The 21,277-nt window shown below is 41.8% G+C and overlaps 1 protein-coding gene across 2 annotated transcripts in view; it reads right to left on the reverse strand.

The window, feature by feature from the left end:
• Positions 1-18,134, reverse strand: part of FHIT (fragile histidine triad diadenosine triphosphatase) — a 1,178,051-nt gene extending 1,159,917 nt beyond the window's left edge. Inside the window, exon 1 of one of the 2 annotated variants that reach the window (XM_070735724.1) lies at positions 17,989-18,127. The gene's annotated coding sequence lies outside the window, so the exon portion shown is untranslated. Of the gene's footprint in view, positions 1-17,988 lie in introns of both variants that reach the window. The other variant, XM_070735726.1, reaches the window with a different exon arrangement.
• Positions 18,135-21,277: the final 3,143 nt, after the last annotated feature.

The following is a 21,277-nucleotide window of genomic DNA, read 5'->3' on the forward strand; positions in this document are numbered from 1 at the left end:
CCCTAAACAGAGCAGCCGGGCGGGATTCCGCTGATGCAATCAAGGCGGCATGGTACGCGCATCTTGCCGCCTTGAGCGCCACTTTGTAAGTCTTAATAAAAGCTCTTACAAGTGTTCGATCGGATTCAGACCTACTCTTCCCCCATCGCTTCTCTAGACGTCTCTTCTGGCGTTTCAACTCCCGGAGCTCCTTGTTGAACCATGGGGCTCTATGGGGTCTAGCGCCTCGGAGAGGTCGCAAAGGCGCAATCCGGTCAAGAGCCTCCGCAGCAGCCGTATTCCAGGCCTCCACGAGAGACTCTGCCGAACTGTGGACAAGTGCCTCTGGAATAACCCCAAGCGCCGTCTGAAAGCCCTCTGGGTCCATCAGGCGTCTGGGGCGGAACATCTTCATTGGTTCCGCCTCCCTGCGGGGAAGGATTGGAGCCAGGAAGTCAAGCCGTGGTAGAAAATGGTCTGACCATGACAAAGGCAACGCTTCTAAGCCCCTTAGTCTCGGACCATTACTCAATTGCTCGGAAAGGAATACCATGTCAGGTGCGTGCCCTCCCTCGTGAGTCGGACCCTGTACTACTTGAGTCAGGTCCATGGCTGTCATGGTGGCCATGAACTCCTGTGCCAACCCAGAGGTTTCGCCGAGTGACGGCAGGTTGAAGTCCCCCAGGACAACGAGTCCGGGGAACTCCACCGCCAACCCGGCTACCTCCTCGAGTAGCACAGGCAGGGCTTTTGACACGCAGCTGGGAGGCAGGTACGTGAGAAATAAGCCCACCTGGACCCCTAAGTCCAACTTCAACAAGAGCGACTCGCAACCCGCAATTTCCGGAGCAATGAGTCTACGTAGGCAAAGGCTCTCCCTGGCTATAATAGCCACTCCTCCCCCCCTTCCCTGGGGTCGCGGTTGATGCCATATCTGAAACCCGGCTGGGCAAATTTCAGAGAGAGGAACACCTCCCTCCGGGCCCAGCCAGGTTTCAGTAATACACGCCAGGTCGGCCTCCTCATCCAGGATCAGGTCCCGGATGAGGAGAGCTTTATTTACCACCGACCTGGCGTTAAGCAGCAGCAACCTGAGCTCAGGGCCAGAGTTACACTCATCACCAGTACCCAAGATTGGGCTCACAGAGCCAGAACAAGGGACCGTTATTAAGCAACGGTCCCTCGTTCCCCTGGAACGGCTAGCTCTGTGGCCCCCGCCATATCTGCCTCTCCCCAGCAACACTGAAATATTCCGACCCTCTGCCACCCCAGAGATCGGTGTCCCTCCCTCCCCTGTCTCCCGGGCGTCAGGTGGGCCAAATCTGTCATTCGCACTACTATCAATCAACTCATCCATACCATATCCCCACCCCCCCACCCCCCCAATCATACCAATCATTCCATTCATACCCACAAGTATATGTACCCCAGTCACCCATTATATAAAACCCCAATTATGTTAAAAAAGCAATTAAATTGATAGCAGTATAAAAATAGCAATTAAGAACGATATTAATATTAAAAACACTATTAAAACTGACTAAAAATAACAATAAAAATACAAACATAGGTAATAATGAATAATTCAATTCGATTAGGAAATACGGTCAGCAGCAACTAATAAAAGTGCTAAGTTCTCAAAGTGCCAAGTTTCCCAAAGTGTCAAGTTTTTCAAAGTGCCAAGTTTTTCAAAGTGCCAAGTTCCTCAAAAGTGCCAATTTTCTCAAAGTGCCAAGTTCTCAGGGGCAGAGGTTATTCAAAAGTCAAGGATCATTCAGCATCTCTCTCCCTCCCCCCCCAGACTAGGGAGGGGGGCATCCATGTCTGTAAAACTCTCCCACCATCAGACCTTGATCTACCAGTCCTCCTCCCTTGGTCTCCTTTCAATCTCCTCTCTCCTATCGCAATGGTCGGTCCTCCGTCCACCAGGTCTCCTCCAGCGCCGAGCGCACCCACCGCACAGCTGCTCGGCGTCTTGGTCTGCCTGGCTGTCAAGTTCGCTCGCTCCACAGCGGCCGCCATCTTCCGAGCCCCAGCTGATCGAGGCTCCCAGCTCTTAACTCTCCCACGGCAAAACCAAGGAGAGGACGCACACACAGGAACCGGACACCGAGACAAGGAACTTTCACCAAACATGCACACTGGCGTTCAAACTAATTCAAAATTACCTATATTATTGTTGTTATCACCGTAGTCCGGCGGAGCAGCGGCATCCCTCCTTCCTTCCCGCTGCTCCGCCGGAACCGGAAAAGAAAAACCGCCAGCAGCCCCCTCCGGTCCTCCGCTGGGCTGGGCTCCTCAGGAGACGCCCAGGTCGCAGCGGCTCTCACCCGCCCCCACGCTGAGCGTCTCGGATGTTCCTCAGCGTTTCTGGCGTCTTGCCCTTATACTATTTCCTGTATTTTATCTTAGGATGGATATATGTTTATCCCAGGCATGTTTAAATTCAGTTACTGTGGATTTACCAACCACGTCTGCTGGAAGTTTGTTCCAAGCATCTACTACTCTTTCAGTGAAATAATATTTTCTCACATTGCTTTTGATCTTTCCCCCAACTAACTTCAGATTGTGTCCCCTTGTTCTTGTGTTCACTTTCCTATTAAAAACACTTCCCTCCTGGACCTTATTTAACCCTTTAACATATTTAAATGTTTCGATCATGTCCCCCCTTTTCCTTCTGTCCTCCAGACTATACAGATTGAGTTCATTAAGTCTTTCCTGATACGTTTTATGCTTAAGACCTTCCACCATTCTTGTAGCCTGTCTTTAGACCCGTTCAATTTTGTCAATATCTTTTTGAACTCTACTTATGTACTCTACTTATGTTTACTAAGGGAGCGATAAGGTGCCCTATCTAAGGCATGCAGATCAAATGAAGAAAGCCAATAACACACAGTCAATCTAAAAATCACAGGGTCAAAGTTCGTATATACTGTACATTAGAGGCAGATGAGATTAGTGTAAACTAGAGCCCAAGAATCAAAATTTAGAGTTTCGGCAAACATGATTAAATTGAGAATATATCAGGGCATGAACTGTGGTATTGATTGCATTTGTTTATTCATTCATCATTCGTTCCTTCTCTCAGTTTATATCTTGCCAATAAACATGCTAAACCAGTGTTTCTCAACCTTGACAATATGAACATGTGTGCATGATAGGTAACTTACATTTATTCAATAGTGCAGGGAATGATTAAAAGCATCATCAGAAAACTAGAAACTAGAGAAAATTAGCACGTTAAGTCCTACAAATATCAAGCTTTTATTGTCCAGGATGGAGTCAGGGAGAGGATTCCAAACTTCAAATGATAGTCTAATTCAGAGGTATCAAACTCAAGGCCCGAGGGCTAGATCTGCCTCACAGGGTGCATAGATCTAGCCCACAAGGCTGCCTTGGAAACAACAAAGGACCAACCCGTTGGTGTCTCTGCCAGCGAAAACAGAGATTCATTTCGCTAGTAGTGGACTAGCAAAACTAGAAACAAAACAAAAGGAAGAATGTTTCCCCTTGTGCATTTGAGCATCCAAGAAGGGATAGGAAAGAAGAAAGGGAAAGATAAAGAAAAGATAAAGAAAGATAAAGAAAAAAGGAAGATGGGAAGAGAGCAAGGATGGAAAAAGAAGAAAAGAGAAGGAAGAAGGAGTATGAACAAGGAGGGAAAAAGAAGAAAAGGAATAGCATTTTAGCCTTTTAGACTTATATATCACTTCATAGTGCTTTTACAGCCCTCTCTAAGCAATTTACAGAATCAGCCTATCGCCCCTAACAATCTGGCTCCTCATGTTACCCACCTCGGAAGGATGGAAGGCTGAGTCAACCTTGAGCTGGTGGTGAGATTTGAACCGCTGAACTACAGCTAGCAGTTAGCTGAAGTAGCCTGCAGTATTGGACTCTAACCACTGTGCTACCTCGGCTCAAAGGAAGGAAGGAAGGAAGGAAGGAAGGAAGGAAGGAAGGAAGGAAGGAAGGAAGGAAGGAAGGAAGGAAGGAAGGAAGGAAGGAAGGAAGGAAGGAAGGAAGGAAGGAAGGAAGGAAGATTATAATGAGAATGAAGGAGGGTCTTAGGGAAGTCCTGTCTTAGCACTTGGCCACCTCACTTTTCCCTGACACAAGTGATGTTGAGCTGGCCATGCCTACCTTGGACACACACACACACACACACACACACACACACTGTGAGGTCAAATACAACTCTGATGCAGCCTTCTATGAAATTGACTTTGATACCCCTGATCTAATTCATAAACATGGGGCAGCAATAAAACCACTTGCTTTCTCCCTCTCATCAAATTTCCTAGAGTCCCAAAGACAGCAATTCCTCCTGATGAGACACACACAAGATAGTAGAAGATTCTTCTTGAACAGATGATCCTGTATGTAAACTGGATCTAAGCTATATACAGGCTAGACTTAGACTTAGAAACAAAGAGGAAACCAGTGCAACTTTTCCAGGCCTATTGTCATTTTGCTTAAATGTCTCCATCCCGTCAATAGCCATGTTCCTTAATTCAGCAATTAACAAATGAATAACAGAATAACAGAGTTGGAAGGGATCTTGAAAGTCTTCTAATCCAACCCTCTACTCAAGCAGGGTACTCTATATATCATTTCAAACAAGTGGCTGTCCAGTGTCTTCTTTAAAACTTCCAGTAATGCAGCACTCACAACTTCTGGAGGCAACTAGTGTTGGGCGAACCCAACGAAGTTCCCCACCTCCTTTTGCTTGCAGCGCCGCTGTGGCGTCCTTTTCCATAAAAATAAAAGGAAGCAAAAGGAGGTGGGGAATCCCATGATGGGATTCCAGGGGCGGAGCTTTGACATCACAGAGACTCCTTTCTGGCCCGTGGCTTTATTTCCTCCTCAACTCCCTGTTTCGGCCAGCCAGGAAGGAGTCTCCGTGATGTCAAAGCTCCGCCCCTGGAATCCATCTCCTCCCGCGCGGTGGCGCTTCATGGTGTTCGAGCGAACCCCAAACCCGAACCCAAACTTTTTAAAAAGTTCGGGTTCGGGTTCGGCATGCCGAAAACTGCAAAGTTCGGCACGAGCCCGAACTGTGCAAGTTCGGTTCACCCAACACTAGAGGCAACTTGCTTAGGGTGGATGCGAAGGTGCCAGGATTAAATGTAAAAATAAACTAAATGAAAAGGTGAGCTGAGACACTGCCTGCATGACCATGCAATGGAACCTTGTCCCAGCAAAGTTCACCCCTTTCCTTTTCCTCTGAGCTGCATGCATCTGGTAAATGGAAGTTGTGCAGGCTTCTGGCTTGTCCACATGAGGCTCTTGCAACCTCTCAAGACTTATATTCCTTCCATTTGCTCATTGTGGTGACCTCATCCTAAAGAACTGAAGAAACAACAGTGTTTTTTTCAGCCTTGGCAACTTAAAGTTGGGTAGAGTTCAGCAGGGATGTGTTCTACTTACCTTCCCTACTGGTTTGGAGTCATACCGGAAGTGTTCTCCGTCACTCCCAGGTTAAAATGGTCTGCAGAGCATTATTCTCATGTAAACTTGGCTCCGGTGGACAGATTTCAAGCCGGAGGAATGGTTCAGGGGCATGTCCAGCCAGCCATCGCTGCCGGTTTGGCGAGCAGGGGGAAATTCTAACTACCGATTCTTAGTCCTATGTATAAAATACAGTAGTTGGGTTTGCAATATAGAAACAAGCTAACAATGAATGTTTATATATATTGAAGTACTATCGCTTTAAGAAGTAGTGTTGCAAACTGCCATAAGAGGGAGCTAGAAAGCATGATATTCTCTCTCTCTCTATCAATCTATCTATCTATCTCTATATATCTCTCTGCTAGCTGTTTTTTTCTGCTGATTCACTGTGACTAATGTTAAGTTTATGTTTGATGAAGTTTGATGTATTTGTAACCTGTAATGTATGTCTGATATATAAGACAAAGACAGGCTTATAATAATATTATTGTATCGAGAGTTAATGACTGATTTGAATGTGAATGGCCGGACTGTTTAACTTGACTTTTATTTATTGTTAGAGTTGAAAGGGACCATGAAGGCCATCGTGTTCAACCCCCTGCCCAAGCAGGAACTCTACAGTACACCAGTCAAGTGGCAGTTCAATCTTCTCTTAAAAATGTCCAGAGTGTTGGAGTTCATAACGTGCACTGGTAGGTTGTTCCATTGGTTGATCGCTCTGACTGTCAGGAACTTCCTCCTTATCTCCATGTTGAATCTCTCCTTGGTCAGCTTCCAGCCGTTGTTCCTCGTCCGGCCCTCTGCTGCCCTGAAGAATAAAGTGATCCCCTCCTCTCTGTGACATCCCCTCGTTTACTTGTAGACTGCTATCATGTCCGCTCTGGCCCTCCTTTTCTCTAGGCTATCCATGCCCAGTTCCCTCAGTCTCTCTTCGTAAGTCTTGGTTTCCAATCCAGGTGTGGCCGGACCAGGGCGTAGTAGAGTGGTATTAAGACTTCCCTGGTCTTGGAGTATATTCCCCTGTTGATGCAGTTTAGGATTGTGTTGGCTTTTTTTAGCTGCTGCTGCACATTGTTGACTCATGTTTAGTTGATTGTCCACCAAGACTCCGAGGTCTCTTTCGCAGTCGCTACTGCTAAGAGGGGTTTCTCCCAGGTTGTATGTGTGTCCAGGGGTTTTTATGCCTAGGTGAAGGACTGTGCTATTTCCAAAAGTAATACTAATTGAACTTTAATGTATCTGTTTTGTATGACTGAATAATTACTCATATCTCCTTGATATGTGCTGGGATCCCATGTTTCTTCTGTGGGTCCAAACTGGCAGGAACCCACTTCTAGAGTTCAGCTCCCAGAATTCTCTAACCAACATGCATGGATTTCAACTCTTCAGAATCCCTCAGGCAGCATGCCTGGGCTTCACATCAAAGAATTCAGCAAGCATGGGGTTCCCAGTTGACTCTAAAGATGCTGTTGCAATTAATATAGAGATAATAAGGAGGTGAGTTGCTGTTGCCAGGGTCTCTGCTCCAAATCCAATTCCATCTGTCAGATCAAAAGAAACAGGGCAAAATCTCTCCCGGCCATAATCTTGACCTGTTAAAACAGTTAAGGACAATCTCCTTCATATAATATGTGAAGCTCTCATATTTTGCCAGCTAGGATGTTGTTTGGAGAGTTTTGGGTCAAATGATGATTAAGGCAGGAGCAGGACTTATTTTAATCTCTTGCTTGCTTTCCCCTTTTGTAAGTTTGAGTTCACCTCGGCTGAGAAATGAATGGAACATATACCTATTGCAGTCACCTCCATGTATTACAAGCTATGTTTACTCCATTAAAGAAAAATTAGAATCAATCCATTCTTCCCCCACTTGTCTGTATTGCATTTGGCACTTTTTAGTCTTGAGTGTATTACCTGCTGTGATACTGCCTTTAGTTAATTTTAATTGCACATTGATTTAATTTGATGATTACGGCTGTATATTTTTGGTTGCAAGCTAGTCTAAATTGATACTGGAGAGGACTGATAAATGCTCGAACTTCAAGTGACTGCCTTTTCCTGAGTGAATGGGGAGATATAATATAGGTAACTTAATGGGCGGCGGAAGAATTGACCCAGGTCTGCCTTAATGATCTGAAGGAAATGCCTGGCTCCACCTTCAAAGAAAGAACAAAAGATGAATGACAAGCTAACTCAAGCATCTGGCATGGAATTATTTCACCCTACTTGTTCTGATGTTAATATTGATTTCCAATATACTGTACAATTCTTTTTCTCTGTGAAATATTAGAGCAGCTGGAAATATAAGGAAACTGATCACTGAAAAAGACTGCAAAAAGTTAACTAGCAGCTGAGAGAATAAAGTCGTGCAAATCCATCGAAATTCTGATTGCGTATTGAATTACTTAAGATTTGATACTTGTTCCTTGGCTGGATTTTTGAGCAACAATTTTTCTTCCTCTGTTTTTTCTTTAAATCTCTGAAACATATACAGTACAAGCATGGATTGTATACTTGTACATCCTGCTAAACCATGGTTTGCTTAAGCAGTTTATTGAATAAACCTGAATTGGCTGCTTTTGCATAATCAGAAACCATTCTTTTCATTAACCACATCCAAATCAACTGTCTTTTAAGTTATCTTGTTTGTGAAATGGGTTCACAAGTCCTTGGAAACTCTGAAGTCTTAAATTCATCAGAACAAACTCAAAAGGACCTTTGACTCAAGGCTTGCCCCTTTTTTAATAAAACTGTATTATATCTGGATCGCCTATTTATTCCCTAAATGTGTGTTTGTGTTTGTGTGTGCATATGTGTGTGTACCAGAGGTGGGTTCCTCCCAATTCACACCAGTTCTATAGAACCAGTAGTAAACCGGTGGTGATATTACAGAGCTGGTTCTGTTGGTGCTGGTCTCTGGAGGCCACCATCTTTGGGGGGGATTTTTTTGCTTGTTTGAGCTTCTGCACACGCGCAGAAGCTACGTTTTTGGCATTGCACATGTGCTGCCATCTTGTTTTCAGCATTTTTGGCTATTTTTTGCTTGTTTTGGGCACTGTGCAGGTGTATGAGTGCAACGCGCATCTATACAGCACACAATGTGTATGCAGCCACGTTGCGCAGGAGGAAGTTAGAACCCACCCTGGTGTGTACAGCACATGCATATGTGTGTGTATGTAAGTGTATACTGTAGTTTCCAGATGTCTGGTAGACGGGAGGTATCATCATGCTTGTTCATTCATATATATATATACACATGCAGTAATGGGAAGCAAAAAAAATTTACTGCCACACTGTGGGTGTGGCTTATTTTGTGGGTGTGGCTTAATGGTCATGTGACTGGGTAGGATTGGCTTGCCAGCCATGTGACCAGGTGGGAGTGGCTTGAACAATCATCATTGTTCAAGGGAACTGTTAAGTCCTCGACTTACAACCTTACCAGTGTCGCTTGCTAGGGTAACAACTTGCTTTGCGTTTCCCACACTCTCCTTCCTGGGTTATCTCCCTGTCTCAGGCTGGTTAGCTAGGTGAACGGGTGCTGCCTGAAGCATATATGCTGCCAGCGCCGCTTCCACCCACGCCTTCTGCTTGCACCTCAGGTGGGAGGTGGCCACATGACACTGGAGGGGAGCCAGGCAGGAGAGAGGGAAGCTCCTCCGAGGCCAGGAAGGAGGAAAGAGGAAAAAAGCAAGGAGCGCAGACACAGCAGCAGCAGCAGGGGGAAAAAGGAGAGCTGAGCCGAGACCAGTAATCCAGGAAGTGACAGCCGCCAATCAGCTGCAGCTGCACGCACATCTTCATTTCCGCCGGTGGAACTGCGTTCCACCCCATCCTGCCTGCTGCCTAACCCTGTACACTTGCATGCATACATACATAAACACACATACTGTAGGCCAAGGGTGTCAAACTCGATTTCATTGAGGTCCATATCAGGGTTCTGTTTGACCTCAGGCAGCCAGGATGGACATGGCCAGCTTGGTGTCACTCGTGTTGGTGGTGCCTGTGGCAGCCCAAGTTCTCTGCCAGTAAAAACAGGCTCCCAAGCTCCATTTGCAGTTGCAATGGCCTCCTGCCATCCTCTGGCAGTGAAAGCGGAGCCCTCACAAGCTCCATTTTCACTGGCAGAGGCACTGCGGGTTGGTCCTTTGCTGTTTCTAGGCCTTAGGGGCCAAATCTAAGCACCCCGTGGGCCGGATCCAGCCCCTGGGCCTTCAGTTTAACACCCCTGCTGTGTGTGTGTGTGTGTGTGTGTGTGTGTGTGTGTGTGTGTGTGAATGTATTGGCTTAAACACCCAGTATCTGACATTTTAAATCTAAAGTGAGCAAACTGTGAACTCAGGCAATATCATTCCAAATCTTCTTCTTTTATTATTAGTTTATATTCCAGATTTCTTAACCACCCATTTCTTTCAGAGATTTTTCCCTCCCATACTTTCCCCTATTCCTCTTGCATCCGTGGTTTCTGTTCCCAGTCAATGCAAGTTACGTTTTAGCTTTATTTCCCCCCCTGATAAGACCTGGGGTGGATTCCTGACTACATTCAGCCTAACATGCCAAAGATATTTCATGTATATTTATTTACTGTTTGAGTCACACAGGCAGAGAATTTCGATGTACAGCTAGCCTCTTACATCCCTCAAGTGGTAAGGCCCGGGGGGGCGGTGGTGGAGTGGCGGAGTGCAATTTTGAATTACTGGAATATTGGTTGGTTGGGATTTTTTATTCATTTCCCTGGTGATATTTCAAATTAAGCTGAAGAATTCAGTTACTTTTTCCCCGGTGCATATGCTTGAGTATACAGATTAAAAATTCCTCTCCCCCCACTAGTTTTCTTTTTGCTAAGGGCAGGCAGAAAAATCCTGCAGTAGAATATTTTTTTAAGAGTCAGGAAGATCAAGGAGAAAGTGAGAGGGAAACAGTCATGCTTGTATGTACAGGGAGAGGCATCCAGCCCCTGAGAGAATATTGTTTCCTCAAATTTAAGCACTAAGTATAAACACAGGGCCAAAAGCCCCAGCGAAGAGCCTAATTCTCTTTGCGACAGGGAGATGCGTACAAAACCAAGGCTCAAATTTCCAGTAAGATAAAACCCAGCAGTCTCTCTGGCATCGCCATGCGAAAGCTTTCCTGGCTCCTTGTGAAAAGCAATTTGTTTTAGATTATGGCACAGCGACTATCATTTAAAGGACCAGGGATTGTGATTTAATGCAGAAAAACATCCTCCCCTGCCCCCAATATGGCCTGCAGTTGCAGGCTTCTTCAGGTTGTGTTGGGCAGAGATACTTGGCCCATTACCTGTTGGGCAGAGAGAGTTTTGCGCTCACGGAAGTTAACCCACCAAGTAGCCACAGTTAACCACTATACCTAACCGAGGTCTTCAATGAAACACAGCAGCAGGCTTTCTTGTAAAAATATATTTTACTTTCTCTTTTATCAAACTGCTTCTCTAAATAAACTATCATACAATACTTTCAAATAACTCTTTTAATATCCACTATGGCAGCCGCTCTGAGTCTACGGAGAGATTCAATTCAATTCAATTCAAATCAAATCTTTTAATTTTGGTCCATACCTCATATATTGAATTTATAATAATATGGTGTCTAAAATATTTGTGGGTTCTATCTTTCTCATCCCATAAGAAAGCATGCCACCCTAACATCAGATCATGGCCTTCTAGTAACAATAAGGGTGATTTTCACCCTTAACTCCTGTTGCAAGATCCTCATGATCAAGTCATCAAAATGTGTATGCTTGACAACTGCCATGTACCTATGACAGTTGCAGTGTCCTGATACCATGCGATCAGCTTTTACAACCTTCTGAGAAGCGAAGTCATCCACTTAACAACTGTGTTACTAACTCAAACACTGCAGTGATTCATTTAACAGCTGTGGCAAGAAAGGTCATAAAATGGAGCAAAACTCGCTTAATAACTGGAAATTTTGGTCTCAGTTGTGATCTTAAGAGGATTACCAGTTCTCCTGTTTTTCTCCATAGTGACAATTATCTGGAGCAAGTTTATTTATTTATTTCCTACCTTTATTACTTTATGAGTAATTCAAGATGTCAAACATTCCTTCCTTCCTTCCTTCCTTCCTTCCTTCCTTCCTTCCTTCCTTCATTCATTCATTCATTCATTCATTTACAGCCTTTATTACTTTTAGAAATAACTCAAGGAGGTAAACATATCCAATACACGTTCCTCCTCCAATTTTCACCACAACAATTCTGTGAGGTGGATTTGGCTGGGAGAAAGTGATTGGTCTCAATTCACTCAGCCACATTTCAGGTGTAAGGCAGAACTAAAACTTAAGAGTCTCCTGGTGACTGGCCCAATGGCACATAAGTACCTTTCATGACTAAGGTAGGACTACAACACACAGTCTCCTGGTGATTGGCCCACAGTTACCCAGTTGCTTTTGTATCTAAAATGGGACTAAAATTCAAAACATTTGGGTGCTTGTCCAAAAGACAGCCAGATGGCTTTTGTGCCTAAGGTGGGTCTAGAATTGACAGTCTTGTGGTGATTGACCAAAAGTCACCCAGGAATCTTTCATGCCTAAAGTGGGTCTAAAACTCAGTTTCCTGTTGATTGACCCAATAACTAAAAGGAGTAGAACTCATAGTCTCCTGGCTTCTAGGCCAGCACCTTGACAAAATCAAAATGGCCAAGAACATGGCCTAGTTAAAGGACCTTCCTTCAAAGGCTTTGGAGCCACAAAAAAAGGTGGGATTCAGCAGGTTTTGATTAATTCTGGAGAACTGGTAGCAGAAATATTGAGTAGTTCGGAGTACCGGGGAAACGATCCCTCGTTTTTCACTGGGGATGCTTTCCAAGACCACCCATGAAAAATGAATTTTTGTGAAGTAGAGGAAAGATTTTTTTTAATGTATTTAATAAGTATTTGGACTTTTAAAACCCACCCTTTGCATTAAACAGTCATTCTATGATGTTTCTGAGCTTAAACAGCATGTGATATCCTACCAGTTTCTTTAATAGAGTACAGTAGTACTGTAGAAGAATTTTATGCATTTTTAATGGATTTAAAATTTTAATGGATTTTATGGATTTAAGCCCCCTTTGAAAACCTGTGAAATAGCGAATCCGTGAAAGATGAACCGTGAAGTAGCGAGGAATTACTGTAGATCAGTGTTTCCCAACCTTGGCAACTTGAAGACATTTGGACTTCAACTCCCAGAATTCCCCAGCCAGCATTTGCTGGCTGCGGAATTCTGGGAGTTGAAGTCCAAATATCTTCAAGTTGCCAAGGTTGGGAAACACTGCTGTAGATGGTCCCGCCCCATCTTTTCTCTGCCTCCTGAGTCCCAGCTGATTCGGAGGAAATGGAAATGGAGATTTTATAGTATTCTTCCCCTGGATGGAATGGGGTGGGATTCCCCAATCCTACAGGATTGGGCGGCATAGAAGTCAAATAAATTAAATTTAATTTAACTACAGTATCCTTCCCCTGCCACGGCCACCAAGCCAGACCGTGCCCATCAAGCCACGCCGACAGAACCAGTAGTAAAAAAAATGAGTCCCACCACTGAGCCACAAAAACCTCTTCTGTGGTTTGCCACTGGCATAATTTTTAAACATGTGTGCCCTATGTTTGAGGGAGACTGGGAACAAATTTGGCCCATGTATGTACACTTCTAGTGCAGAAAACGTGGATTAAGGAAGAGCAGTAATGTTGCTTCCTATATATAGGCACATATTGTCAAAAAGTGCTATTGCTAACATGTTGTAAGCCGCCCTGAATCTAAGGAGAAGGGCGGCATAAAAAATGAATGAATGAATGAATGAATGAATGAATGAATGAATGAATGAATGAATGAATATTAGATATGTTCCACAGTACACACCCAAATTTCTGATAGCTCCAAACATGCTCTATCATAGTCTGGACTGGCTAATGCTGCTGAGAGTTGTGATAAAGCTATCTGGAGACTCACCATTATTTTATATAGGGCATTCATTATGCACATTGAATTTGCATAAAAGTGCACATTTTTATTGCCTTTCAGGGCAACTGTTTATCATTTTATATATGAATAATTTGTAATATATATTTGGGAATCATGCATAAATTTTTGTGAAATGCCAACATTCAGTTTTGGCATACTCCAATATCTAAGAAAGCATAATGTGGAGAAGGGGGGGGGGATTTCCCCACTTAATCTTTATAATAGTTGTTATGAATTGGAGACCAGATTCCAGTTGTTCTGAAAATTAAATTTATTCATGTATGCAATTGATATCTCACATTTCTATTTCTTTTTAACAATCCCAGGGCAAGCCTACAATTCAATTGAGATTAGAATGAAATTTTAAAGCAATTTCTATATAATTACAAAGAAATAATTTAATTAAACCTTTGAAAATATATATACAACTATACAGTGTTCCCTCGATTTTCGCGTGGGATGCGTTCCGAAACCACCCGCGAAAGTCGAATTTCTGCGAAGTAGAGATGCAGAAGTAAATACATCATTTTTGGCTATGAACAGTGTCACAAGCCTTCCCTTAACACTTTAAACCCCTAAATTACAATTTCCCATTCCCTTAGCAACCATTTAGATTATTACTCACCATGTTTATTTATTAAAGTTTATTTTTTAAAAAAATTATTAAAGGCGGATGAAAGTTTGGCGATGACATATGATGTCATTGGGCAGGAAAAACCGTGGTATAGGGGGGAAAACCGCAAAGTATTTCTTAATTAATATTTTTGAAAAACCGTGGTATAGGCTTTTCGCGAGGTTCGAACCCGCGAAAATCGAGGGAACACTGTATATAGCTTAAAATTCTCCAATAATGAATTTGTGACCCATAGACTGCCTTTTCCTCGCAAGAGCCCAGTGGACCTCTGCAACAACAACCTGGGATCACGTCAAAAATATATCATGACAAAATTTTGCTTTGTAGGCTGTTTTTTTTAAGTGTTTACAAATAACACAGGGTGGCAAACGTATCCAATACACTTTCCTCTTCCAATTTTCTTTACAAGAACAAACCTGCAAGGTGATTTGGCCTGTGCGAGAATGACTGACCCAAAGTCACCCAACTGGCTTTCATGCCTACAGCGGGACTAGAACTTACAGTCTCCTGCTTCCTAGTCTGGTGCCTTAACCACTAAACCAAACTGGTTTTTTCAAGATACAATGAGCACATGGAAAATGAAAGGCCAAACTGCATTCTTGCAGCACTTCTAGGGTGAAAGTACACCAACTGCCAATTTAATTTTCCTATAACACTCTGAATTATAAAATGCAAATATTTTAATAATGCTACATATGGATAGCATCTTTCAAAAGATAAGAAAATATTTCTTTGAATAATTCATAATGCTACCAGTACATTATTTGATAGGATAACAGGCCCTATATCAGGGCTATCTACCCAATCAATTTAAGATTAAGATTCTTTTTTAAAAAACACCCTTAAAAGTACATTTAAATTTGCTTGAAAGAGCTGAGAAAAAAGTAATACTTGCAGAGATGGATTTAAGAGCTCAGTAAATAAACTTGAAGGAAATGTGCTTATATAAAGTCCCAAACTATGTTTTCAAACTATGATATCTGGAAGACTGCTAACTTCTGAAGTGAACCTACCAAACTTTTAACTCCTATACTGAAATTGTTTGGTACTTCCCCAGGTACTAGGAGAATCTGATAAAATGAAATAACATTTTCTATGGCATTTTGATTGTGATACTTGCTTCCAAATGGAAATACACTAGATTGCCCTTCTTGCCTACTTTCTAAAATTTGCAAGATTAGAGAATGCTTTAAATCAGAGGTCTTCAAACTTGGCAACTTTTAAGACTTGTAGACTTCAACTCCCACAAACTAGGCTGGCTGGAGAATTCTGGGAGTTGAGGTCCACAAATCTTAAAGTTGCCAAGTTTGAGGACCCCTACTTTAAGAAAAAAAAATAGAAATAAAAAAATAAATAAATAAAAAACAATAATAGCAGCTTAGACTTATAAACAATTCCACAGTGCTTTATAAGCACTCTCTGCCCCCAATAATCTGGGTCCTCGTTTTATCGACCTCATTTCATTTTCAAATTCAGCAAAAATATGTTACACATACAGAATATACAGTAGTGTGTCGGCTATGAAAAAATTAATTAACTGCCATGGATATGGCCCTCGGCTGGACCGAGAGGCAAAAGGAGGCATTAAGCTCCTCTCATATTTGGGTATAGCAGGGTGATTCAACAGAAAAAAACATATAACATGAGATCCTGTAGCCTAGAGGTTAATTCTCTGCCTTACAAGGCAGAGGCTGCAGGATCAAATCCCAATAAGGGTATGGCTAGCTGAGGAGGCCGAAATAGATCTATACTAGTCTTCCCTTCATTTTCAAATTCAGCAAAAATACTGTATGTTACACACATGTACACACACACAATTATTTATTTGATTTATATGCCACCCAACTCCTGAAGAACTCTGGGCGGTTCACAACAACAACAAAAAGACATCTAAAAAAGGCAATTTAAAACAATTTAAAACTCCTAAAAAATCATACAAATCTCTTGGGGCTGGATCTAAAAGGCATATCATTGGTCAACGGCCCCAGTCTGCTGGCAGAGCCAGGTTTTAAGGCTTTATGGAAGGCCAGTAGGGTGGGGCAGTACAGATCTCCAGAGGTAGCTGGTTCCAGACAGCCAGAGCCACCAGAGAAGGCTCTCCCCCACGTCTCTGCCAACCGACAATGCTTAGCCAACAGGACCCCATGAAGGCCAATCCGATGGGCCCTTATCCGTTGCTGGGAGCTATGCAACCACAAAGACCACAAAATGGGAAAAAGTCTCACTTAGTAACATAAATGTTGCAACATAAATGTTGGTATGTCAAGGATTACCTCATCAATACATGGTTTTGGGTAACAAAGGAAAAGTTTTATGAAGCACTGCTCTACACTATGTTTTCGGTAATGGCCGGCTCTCTATTTTCACCATTTACCAAGGCAGGATGCATTTATTTCAATTTACAAACACACTTTTAAGTGTGAGGGCCAAAGAACAACACAGCTATATTATCCATTCCATAACTTTTTAAATGAGGACAGCTTAAAAAGGGACCTCAACTTCATCAGGGACAGCTCTTTCTAGATTTTCTATATATAAAGGCTTTCAAAAGCATATATCTCTTTACTGATACTTTGTGACACAAATCTATGTGTCACCACTTCTTTAAAAAAAATACACAAAGGGGGTTGGGATGGGGGAAACAGCCAAGCCCCTTAATTTCTCTGCTCTTTTTTTTCAATTTTATTTTTATTTTTCAACTCTACATCCCATGTGCACCTTTGTTCTTATGCTAAGTACCATTTGTGGCTTTTAATTTACATTTTGCTGAATTTGATTTTTTGTGTTTTCTTCATTATTCCACAATTACAAACTATATATACAGAGCTTGGACCTCCAAACAACAACAACAACAACAACAACAACAACAACAACAACAACAACAAGAAAACCCAAATCCTTCAGCAGATACTTTTAGAATCAATATGCCAAACAAAAGAATAGAAATGAGCAAAGCAATAGCAAAGCATCTTCTGACTCAAGAGTTCCTTGCCAGGATCCAATGCTGTCTGTCTCCCTCCAAAGGAAAAACACCTGAAAAACTCAATTGGCCCATTCTTTCTAAAGGGCTCTCACCACAAGACATATATGTCTGAAAAATATTTACATCAATCATTCAGTCAGATGAGAACAGGAGGGAACAAAATATGTTGGAACGCCCAAAATGTATAGGGAGTTGGATTAAAAGACCTCCAGGGTTATGGTTGTATTATTATTATTATTATTATTATTATTATTATTATTATTATTATTATTATTAGTAGTAGTAGTAGTAGTAGTAGTAGTAGTAGTATTTATTTATTAATTATTAATTAATTAATTATTATTAATATTTATTTATTATTTATTAAATGGATTTCTATGCTGCCCCTCTCCGAAGACTCGGGGCAGCTCACAACATATAATACACAAATACAATATATTGAATCCAATTAATTAATTAAAAATCTAAACCCCCCCAAAAGCATAAAAAACAATCATTCCAAGATAATAATTATCCCCCTCTCAGTAGCAAAAAAAAATCCTAATTCCGGATTTCCTTGCCTTTTTTGACACTGGAGATGCCCCTGCGTGATACAGGGGGAGAAATAAAAAAGAATTACACCCCGTGCTTTAAAAATCTCCGCAGAAGTAGTGTTCCCTAAATCAGAATAACTCGCTTTTTTTATTTTAAGGAAGAGAGCAAAGACACAGGTCGCCCCGCCCACTTAGCTTTTGGCTCCGCCCACCTGGCGTTCTGGTCGCTCCCGCCGCCCTTTGAAGAGCTTCCGGAGTTGTTTTGCAAAAGTGCCTGGCTCCGTCCCTCCCCCCACCTCAGAAAACACGCTACTTTCCATTGCTTTCCTGACCCGGCACCTGTTTCTGAAGCAGCCGGACGGGAATCCATTTGCAAAACGGACTGAATGTGAAACGTGTGAGAAAGCAAAGGAGAAACGTTTGAGTTCATTGATCGAGCCTACCTTTTACTGTGCTTTTAGCTCCCGGGCTGATGGCCAAGTTAAGGAGGCTTTGGGCCCAGCGTAACCGGAAGTCTGTGTTACAACTAGCGAGAAAAGAACTGCTGACGTAACGAAGGGAAAGTTTTTTTTCTCGCTTTCCCGCTGCAGCTGCGGGACGGATCAAAGGGGCTCGAGGCGTTTTGCAGCGCTACCGAACACCGGCGCCCCGGAGGATGCAGCAGCTCCACGCTTCCTACGGGAGTCACAGCCCCACTACATTCAGAGGGTTTCGTTTCTGAACTATATAACCGGGTTTATTCGGCTTTTCTGAGCTTCAAATCATGCTCCCTGACTTTTTTTCTCTCCAAAAGATCAGATGCTGGGGGGGGGGGGGTCGCTTGAAATACCTTTATAATTATTTCTTTTGGGGGAAGGTATACAATTTTCTTTATTCTTTCTCCAACATTATTATTATTAGTAGTAGTAGTATTATTAGTATTATTATTATTATTATATGCTGCCCCTCTCTGAGGACTCGGAGTGGCTACAATAACATACAGTAAAACCCATTATAATGATTTCTATAAATATGGGTCTTAAGTTGTTTGTGCATAAAACTAAGCATGACTAGTTTAATGAAAAGAAGGACCAGGGAAGACATGATAGCAGTGTTTCAGCATCTCAGGGGTTGCCACAAAGAAGGAGTCAACCTATTCTCCAAAGCACCTGAGAGTAGAACAAGAACCAATGGGTGGAAACTAAACAAGGAGAGAAGTAACCTAGAACAGGGATAGGCAAAGTTGTGGACTTCAACTCCCAGAATTCCTGAGCCAATCATGCTAGCTCAGGAATTCCACCTGTCATAGAAGAGACAACTTTGCCTACCCCTGAGTCCTAGAACTAAGGAGAAATTTCCAGACAGTCAGAACTGTTGATCAGTGGAACAACTTGTCTCCAGAAGTTGTGAATGCCCCAACACTGGAAGTTTTTAAGCAGATATTGAATAACCATCTGTCTGAAGTAGTGTACGGTTTCCTGCCTAAGCAGGGTCTTGGACTGGAAGACCTCCAAGGTCCCTTCCAACTCTTATTATTGTATTATTAAAGCATATAAGATTCATCCCATGTGCATTAGTGCTTTTCTGAATTTGACATTGGAAAAGCAACCTTTATCCTTTTTTAAAAAACAAAACAAAACCATCTCACTCTGTTTCAGTCATAGGTCAGATCGAATGTAAAATATTTACTTACTTATTCATTCATTCAGATTTATATGCTGCCCAACTCCCAGAGGACTAGATGGCTCACAACCCCAAAACAAAACACAATGCAATATTAAGACTCCTTAAAAACAATTTAAAATCAACAATTAAAAACCAAACTGTTAAAAACCCATGCATCTCATTAATGGCCGGATCCCAATAGTATACCATCAGATCAATAAAATGCCCCTCAGTTCAGTTGGCTTGGCTGTTTGAGAAGTTCTTTCCGTAGGCAATATAATGTTTGTTTCAAGACAAGGCAAATCCAATCTATTTCTGAAAGTTGATTTTGCACAAAATTTTCCCTTGGTTTTAGGGAGATAGCTCTGTTTTTATTTTTTATAAAAATACCCTAAGAGGACAACCAAAGAACATTTATGACCACAGCAAGTCTATTTAAGGGACAAAAAACAAACAAACCCTGAATTAGGACACAGTCCACTAAACACAATCTTCTCTGCAAGAATATATGTTGATCTCTTAATAAAACCCAGTGGCTGAAATCTTGAAACTGCAGATGCCAATGTTAAAGCCAATGAGGTTTATCTGAGATGCGATTATTGCTAATTGAAATCTGGATTGTGTATGAAACTCATATGCTTTTAGGACCTTGTGCCAGCCCTTAAGAGTTCAGTTGAATGTAGCTCATAAATCTTTCAGAAAATCATATCCACGTTCAGAAAATTGCTAATAACAGAAACTTGAAGATATGCTTTGTAGTAAGGAAGAAGGACTGTAAACATCTTGAGGTCTTTCATGTAACTGATCTGATTCTCTCTCTCCATCATAATATATGATGGTGAGGAAAATTGGGGGGCACATGATCGAAACATTTAAATATGCTAAAGGGTTAAATAAGGTCCAGGAGGGAAGTGTTTTTAATAGGAAAGTGAACACAAGAACAAGGGGACACAATCTGAAGTTAGTTGGGGGAAAGATCAAAAGCAATATGAGAAAATATTATTTTACTGAAAGAGTAGTGGATCCTTGGAACAAACTTCCAGCAGACGTGGTAGATAAATCCATAGTAACTGAATTTAAACATGCCTGGGATAAACATATATCCATACTAAGATAAAATACAGAAAACAGTATAAGGGCAGACTAGATGGACCATGAGGTCTTTTTCTATGTTTCTATTCCTTGTTTTAAAAAATCCACATTAAAAAGTCATTTCCTTTTTAAAATGGTGCATCTAAAAGATAAAGCTTTGAAAGTTTTGTACCAAAAGACATAGTTATATTAAAACAATCAAAGGGTTACGCATCAGGGAATTTCAGATATAAAAAGTCTACAGTGAGAACATTTGCCCAATCAAGAATGGCATTATGGAAATTGCTTGAGGAATTTACATTAACAGTTATGTACTAAGGGGGAAGTTGTGTTCAAAAGCTCCATATGTTAGGGAAAGTTGTGAATGAAAACAGATGCAGATTTTTCACAGTTTTTTTTTTAAAAAAATCATAGATTGGAATACTTCTCTACTGGTGAAGATTATGAAAGAGAAAAAAAATGGTATCAATTTGCACGTCTACCTGTTATTGTGAATTTTCCTCACCAAATAAAGCAATAATATATCAACCCTTCAGCTTTCTGATATTACTATCTCAAAATGTAAAAAGGAAAAAAAAAATGAAGTACAACCAGAGAATAAGAAAGCTGCCAGGAATCCAGCTTTCTGCAAATTTTTTGCCTTAGGCATTCGTCATCAGTCCATTAATCCATTTAGTGCAGTAATGTTAATGGCTCTCCTGGTAGCACTTCTGTAGGGTGTGAAATGAAACACTCCTGGCTGAGGATGATGTTTTTGGAGTGCAGGGAAGAGAAGCACTGAAAAGAAAAGCCATGAAGGCCATGGAGAATATTAAAAGATATTCAATAATTTTGGTAGTTAAGCTGATTGTTCAATGGACGTTGGTTCATTCTGGACTGATGGGAGATTCTCAGTGCATGTCCGGGCAAAAGACCTTTTACAGATATTCCTCGAGTTATAACCACAATTGATAAAATAAAACCTTCAAATCCATTTGAACATTTGGTACCAGATGC

Source organism: Erythrolamprus reginae, chromosome 2 (genome assembly GCF_031021105.1).
Source record: "Erythrolamprus reginae isolate rEryReg1 chromosome 2, rEryReg1.hap1, whole genome shotgun sequence".
Classification (NCBI taxonomy): Eukaryota; Metazoa; Chordata; class Lepidosauria; order Squamata; family Dipsadidae; genus Erythrolamprus; species Erythrolamprus reginae.